Raw genomic sequence first — 7,608 nt, forward strand, 5'->3', positions numbered from 1 at the left:
TTGGGATGCGGGGTCTTTGTGGGATGTTCTTCAGAGAACTTTGACAAAGGAAGTCTCCTTGGATCCTCATGGTATACGGTTTCTGGCAGTTGAGAACGATAATGGAGTGCCTTACGACCTATTGATGTTGCTGGTCCTCCACGCAATATGGAGGTCTTGATTGGCAGCTCGTTACTCGGACGTTGATGGACGGCCCGCGAAGCAGTATTTCTGTGAAAGCGTTCATCGCATTGTAGAAATGTGGAAGGGTCAACCTTGTACACCCGAGTGGCTGCTGGAAGTAGAGAAAGTGTTGTCTATGCCCCGTTTTTAGACATAATACGCTGGCTTAGGCAAAGCTAGCGTTTGTTATCTGTAGCACGTTTTTGTGATGTCTGAAACCGGTAATAAAGAAAAAAAAAAGACAGACAGACATACATACACAGACCAAAATGTCTAGGTTTAAGTAGCCCAAGAAAGACTATCGTCTTTAAAATTACAGCTTACGGCACCAGCTAGCGTGACGCTCTATAAACCTTTTTATTTTCTTCGTCCTAGGAGCTTCCATCTTCTCAGTGGGCTGTGCTACCAGCCCTACAATTGGCGCAGTCGACAGGAAGATGAAACTGCGCATGCGGAACCCAGTCCAGAACGTGCTTTGATCTTAAAGATTAACCGATGAAAAGGTTTATATGTGATTGATTTCATTGTGGGGTTTAACGCGCCGACGCAACGCAGGCGATGAGGCGCGCCGTACTGGAGGGCCCCGGATTAATTTTGACCACTTGGGAATCTTTAACGTGCGCCAAAATCTCGTACATGCTCTATATGTTTAATCTATACGCAAAATTATTGAAATAGTCGCTTGTACGATAAATGACGTCAAATTCGAAAACACAAATGCTGCTGCTTTACGGCCAAGCCGATTCAGAATGAGCGCCGGCTCCCCGTCGGTCGAGTGGTCAGGAACGTGATATAAGCGCCCGCACTACTCCAGCGACGTGGGTTCGAAACCCAGCTGGGTTGATGGATTGTTTTAAATTAAAAGAGTCAAATTTTTCTGTACTAGTCCACGTACTATCGGCGTCAAATGAAACGCGAGCATGAAAATATGAACCAGAACGCGCAAAATTGAAAAATACTGTTCGTACAGTTCATACAATGGCACGCTGTTGGTATATTTGGAAATTTACTTTTTCCTACTTTGTTTTCGTGACTAAGCCACGTGTCATTTGGGCATGCATGGAAAGAAATCACGGCATTTGTGCGTTCAGGTTCATATTTTGATGTTAGCGTTTGATTTGACGCCGATAGTACACTTCTTTCCATATCCAACACATGCAAGCGAAGGAGAATACGGGAATTAACGTAATCCTTACGTTTTTCATTAGTAAGCCAGATCAATTAACTTACAATTTATCGACATTTATTTTTTTCTGTAAAAAAAAGGACTACCAGGACATCCGCTTTATTACCACTAATCAATTATTTTTATTAGGTGAAGGTTGTTGATCGATTAATCTTCCGATTAATTGATTAATGCTTTAGCCGAAATTAATTGTTTTAACCGGATCATGCTCGTGAGAAAACTCACTAATATTTCATCGACAACTCTAGACCATATACACGAAGTCGACTTGTTCGTGTACTTCTGAACACGTGTATCTTCATTCCACAGGGCAAAATTTTGAACAAAAACTGCAAATATACACGGCACAAAAAACGAGTGGGCAATTATATATACTGTTTTGCCGTTGTATAAACTAGTTCTGCAGTATCAGCAAGGCGCGATTAATCGGCGTCATCTGCACTCACGGCGGGAGCTGATGTTCCCGATTCTAGAAACGTGTGTGTGACGAACGAGCTGATAAGCGTCTCGCCCGCATCATGCGCCGTGACAATGACCTACTTACCTCATCTGGAATAAGGACACACACCCCCAACGTATAAGGACATTTTCGAACTTGTTACCACAGCCAGTGACGAAATTTGAGTTCTTGAAACAATGTTTAGGTAGTACACGAATTATGCAGCACTTATAAATCAGGCACCGATTGTACGCTCCCGATTTATTAAAACGCCAGGATTAGCTTCCGTAGCGCTTTTCGCTACTCCCTGGCTGGTAGCAATGTGCTCGCAGCGTGGTCAGCCTCAAACCACTTTGCCCCTTTCCTTTGAAAGCCTTTTTCGTGTGCACATACGAACTTGCCACGAGCTGTCGAAAAAAAGGAAATAAATACGTGCAACGCTAACAGCAAACTCGGGGGGGGGGGGGGGGGGCGCACTTTTGTTTATTTTGCCTGAGGCTACTGCCAAGAATAGCAGACGGGCAGCCCGCGCATGCGCACATCGATACTGAAAAAGGTCCAAGGACTGACAAGAGTGAAATTTCGGGATTCAAGGGGGGGTGTCCAGAAAAACTAGGGGGGTCTACACACCCCCTAGGGGGGGTGTAGGGAAATCACTGAGCGGAGGGTTCCTTCGCCACCGATAACGAACCGCAAACCTTCAAGGAGGCTTTTACTCACCGCATGAGTGGTCCCTCGGCGTACCCGCTCGGCCACCCTCAGCAAAAACTACTACCTATGAGACGGTTTTCAAACTCAAGTTGCCTGCGCAACTTCTCGTACGTTGCCCAATGCAAAAATTAAAGGCACCGCAGAAAGCAAGCAGCCGTTGTTCAGTAGTACTCACGCCCCCTTTGGCAAAATGGATCATGAAGACGAACTACAACTTTGTTCAGTTTGGAAGAACTAGTCTCTAGGTAACTCAGCTCCTATACAGCCATGAAAGATTTTTTAAAGTGCAGAGCACTTTAGGGCCCCGCCTTATCGTCGTTAGCTCGCTCCCTGGACCCAAGTAAAACCACACGGCGTTTCGTTGTAGCCGTTGTCGTGGTGGCGTAACCCGGAGGCTTCGAAAGCCAAGTGGTTTGTATAGTCATAAGCGTTCGAAACTCGTGACCCGCTGGCGTTTGTCATACATCTATTCGTTGTTTAGAGCAAAAAAAAAATGAGCACATTTGAGGCAACATATCCGTAATTAACCGGCAGCGCCCGCGTTCATTTAAGTTAGGAATGCTCTTGGGTTGGGTTTTACAATAGTAAGCGAAAAAAAGTGGCAGTGCAACGCCGGAACATGCGGGAGTATAACCAAGCACAAAAAGAACAGAACTACCGCTGGCGCAGTTTCAGGCTGGGGGCGCGCGAGCACCGAGAAGGCGGGAAATTTGAATTGCATTGGGTAGTAGCAGTGAGCGGATAACGGCCGGCGCTACAGCCCATTATGGCGAATCAGTACTGCTCTGCACTTCTGACAGCTTCCACATTGAGTGGAACGGCTTTAATTTTTTAAAACTAAAAAACGCAGTAAGTATTCAAAACCGGCCAAATTTCGTGCTGCAGTGACGCAACACGTGCAGGCGGAACGTAATGTGCACTATAAAAAATTTTCCCTCGAAAACACAAATTCTCTGGCAGCTGTCCTGCCAGAAATGTTCTGTGAAGGTAGTTTTCTGTTTTTCACGTTTGTTATTTTACAAGCATTTTCTGTTTCTTATTACAGAAAATTTGTCAGTTCCCTGTTTTGAGTTTTTAGTTTTTACAAACTATTAGTATTGTGCACATACCGTATTTTCTTACCAAAGTTAATGTACTGTTTCATGTTTCTAGTAGTTGTTTTGCTCATTGAACAAGTATAGCGCTAAATTGTTTTGCTTTGACTTATTTTGACATAAATCTCTGCCATAATAAGTCAAAGCAAAAGTATTCAGCACCTTGACACAATTTCGTCTATGTTCCTACATAAAATACGTTTTCTGTTGCCTTTTCATATCTTGGAAGTACTCCATGTGACTTCGCGGCTTTATGCATCATGGGTGAGAATAATCCTACCTTGAAAATAAAACATCACCCTGTATCATATTCTTTGAAACTGACAACACAATTGCTCGTGTCAGTACATAGCCTAAAGTGACCACTCAGGCACACAAGAAAGCAGGGCGGAAGTATCAACGACATTATTTTGGGCCAAACTTAAGGCTATTGCTACCACGAATTAACTCAGTTTCAAACAACGTATCAACAATATCAATCAAATATGAGGATGTATGAGTATGAAAACAAAATCACATTTCATGATATTGTGGCACAGTGGACAACAGGAGACTTTCAGTGACAGAAGTGTTGTTAGACTAGGAATGACACTTTTTTTCAACTTTCAGAAATGCACACAAACACGCCACTTAGGTAGAGAAAACCATTTACAGAACGTAATCAGTGACGTTAAACTGATGACGCGTTTCCTCAAGTGATATTAAGCTACAACAAAGTGTTCATATCTCGTAATACTACAGTACAATACTACTACATTGAGAACTCCGATAGGAATGGGAACACATTCTTTTTCTACTTAAAAAAAAGTCAATAAACTAAAAGCAGACATTTTCCCTGCTTTCTGGAAGCAGAAGGATGCAACGTAACGCAAGTAACGCAGTAATGAGAAATGAGGGATGAGTGTTGCGAGACTAGGAACATAACTTCTTTTACATCTTAATTAAATAATAAAAAGCAGAGAAAATTAAATTTCAATTCATTTAACAGCAGAGTAACCAAGGATGCGGCACGTTTGGCGCAAGGCGCTTCCGTCAGAGACACTTGCATAGCTGCTCAGGGAAAGTGGAGGGAGGAACTAGTAGACTTCAACACAGGGATCAGAGACGCGACCTTTGGAAAAAGAAAATGCTGCTTTTGCTTCGACTTCTCCCTCTTTGCTCCCATGAGGTTGTATGGCTGCAACAACCCTGCAAAAATAATAGCATACGTTCCGCATATGAAATACATGTGCACCAACAAAACGACATCGTTTGCAGGGTTTTATGTATGTTGTCACGCTGTAATAACAGCTGCCAGTTGTTTGAAATTAAGTGTTAAGCTAGGCTCAGGTGCTTCATAACTGCATTCCGTTTTCTTGTGCTACTGAGGCGATACAGACGTGCCACCTGAACACAGTTGAGAAAATATAGCAGCTCAACATTGCGCGTTGGTGAATAAACACAGTTCACTGTTTTCTTCACTGCCCGTTTCACAATACGCAGCGGGAACACAGTCAACCTTGATTTTTTTCCCAACCGGCCAAACTGCTTCCGCTCACTAGCTCGCCAGTCACTGTTTATTAGTAATTACTCCTAACATTGGCAGATTATCCTACGTAACACTATCAATGGCTGCACCAGCCTTGGCTTCAGTAAGCAGCGGCGGTTCGGTCGGTTGAATAAAAATCAAGACCGACTGGTCTCGCCGCGTGAATGAACCTTTTTCCAGTACTGGCCTCCAGGCCGCCTCCACGGCGAACCTAAAGTGACAGTAAGGCACGCGCCCCAAAATATTTGCCTTTCGGGGAACCCGTGCACGAAACATCCTGGTCCTGCGCAGTTCCTCCAGCACCCAGCTCTATCCGTGCCTTTAACATGAATGTCAGGGTAGCAGGCTCACGCTCGCGTCCCTAATTTGCAGTGGCCGAAACACCCCTTTTTCTTAACTTTTTTTCATTTTTGTCGCTGTCTCACTGGTAACCAAGTGCCAACAGCATGGTCCGCGTCAAACATTTTTGCCCCTTTTCTTTGAAAGCCTTTTTGTGTGCACGTACAAGCTCATGGCGAACTTCCCGAAAAGAGGACATAAAAAAAAAATCACGCCATATCCACGGAATGAATGATGATAAGTGGGGCGAAGCTCGAGAGGGGGAGATCATCGGTAACCGTAACTCTCCCGTGAAAGTTCGCCCATTACATCATTAAGAAAGACGTAAGACTGTGTGCGTACATTGTGCAAATCAACTTTTATTTTCGGAGTCAATGCTCCCAGGCCCAGACCTGGTGAAAGACCCCGCGCCATCGAGGACTACCCCGCACCTCCACCACAATTTGTCACGTAGGATGGGACACAACGGTAAAGAAAGAACTTTTATTTAGGGCGAACTTGTGCCCGAACAAGACGAGAGGAAACGAGCAAAGGTCCTTGCGTCTCGTTCGATCTCCGAGAACGACTGCCTGCGTTCGTGGCGTGATATCTTGCGTGATCTCCCCCTCGCAGTGCACGTGCGCTCGCGCCTCCGTTGGCGAACACAGACAAGCTCGCACTCCCGGTGCCGAGTTTGCGCTGCCGGTTGCAGCCGGTTCTTGCGCGTGCAACGCGGCCTACTTTGCGACATCTCCGAAAGCATGCGGCGGTCACGTACCACGAGACACAAGGGATGGACAGACCCATGGCTTTAGGAGCTTCGCCCCTAAAACGTGCAGCCTTGGGAGGCATAGCCGCTCCCCAAGCAGCAAGCTGAGGGGGTGCCCTTTTGTTTGTATCGCCCGAGGCTACTGCCAAGAATGGCGGACTGGCGGCCCGTGCATGCGCCGATCGCTCCTGGAAAAAGGTTTAATGAACCTTTTTCTAGTAGCGATCTGCGCATGCGGGGCGTGAAGAATAGCTACAGCTATTACAAAAGGCCAGCCACGGCCACAGACACAAAAAAGGACGAAAGCTTGGGGAGACTCGAACCAGTGATGATAACATCCGTAAGCAGAGACGTAACCTGTACACTAAACTCCACGGCGGGAAACGGCGTCTGATCAGGCGAATTTCATTCCCTCTGTACGGAAATTTTAGCAACCGACGCTATACAGTGCCTACGTATAACCACAGACAACGCGCGAGGCGGTGTTGATTACCGGTCATCAGCGTGTAAATAAAGGGGGAAAGAAGAGCACGGCGGCCGCGTCATGCGGAAAACATTCTTCACCAAAACAACAACAACAACAAAAAAACTCATGTTAAGGTGAGCGTTGCAATCCAGGCACGGAACAAGGCTCTTGTTGCGCGAGGCGCCGTACCGTTGCGCTAGGGGCGAGCGCTTCAGAACAATATTTCCATCCAACAACCGAATAAACAACAGTGCAGGAACGAAATATAGAGGCATAAACAGAAACAAGGCGCAACCTCCACTTGACATAGTTAAAATTGAAGAAAATTAAGATGAAAAATTGAAGAAAGAAGTCCGCCGCTGTATCGTTCGCTGGTACCTACAGGGCGGCCATTTGCAAAGGGCCGCATTTCAAAATTGCAGGGGCGCAACAAAATGACATCGGCCGGGCGCTGTTTTGACGGTTCAGTGAATTCTTGTAAAACTAAAAAAAATTATTCAGACTTTACTCTATTTATGCAAATAATAGTCGATTACCTTCACGATTTCTCGTCTGAACAGACTGACTGCTAAAACTCTCTATTGTATTTAAAAACTAAATTTACAGAATTTTTTTACAGTGTGGGCCAGCACTGTGCGTTAACTGCGCATTCGCATTGAAGTGTTACGATCAAACGGGACTAGATGTCCCACTACAATTGCTCAAGTCACATTTCAAATTTCGCGGGAGTGTCGATTCGGGGCGCCAATCGCACGAAGTTTTAAGTGCGATGCACTTCTTAAGCGACCCTGAACCTGCGTCCACCGGCGATGTCCGCATAGCATACCCACGTGGGGGATTGGCCAGGAATCTCCTCGTCTTCCTTGGCAACGGGGGGAGATGGGGATTGGCCAGGAATCTCTTCGTCTTCCTTGGCAACGGGGGGAGATGGGCGC

This window comes from Haemaphysalis longicornis, unplaced genomic scaffold, assembly GCF_048455015.1.
Source record: "Haemaphysalis longicornis isolate Haplotype H1 unplaced genomic scaffold, Haemaphysalis longicornis Haplotype H1 scaffold_10, whole genome shotgun sequence".
Classification (NCBI taxonomy): domain Eukaryota; kingdom Metazoa; phylum Arthropoda; class Arachnida; order Ixodida; family Ixodidae; genus Haemaphysalis; species Haemaphysalis longicornis.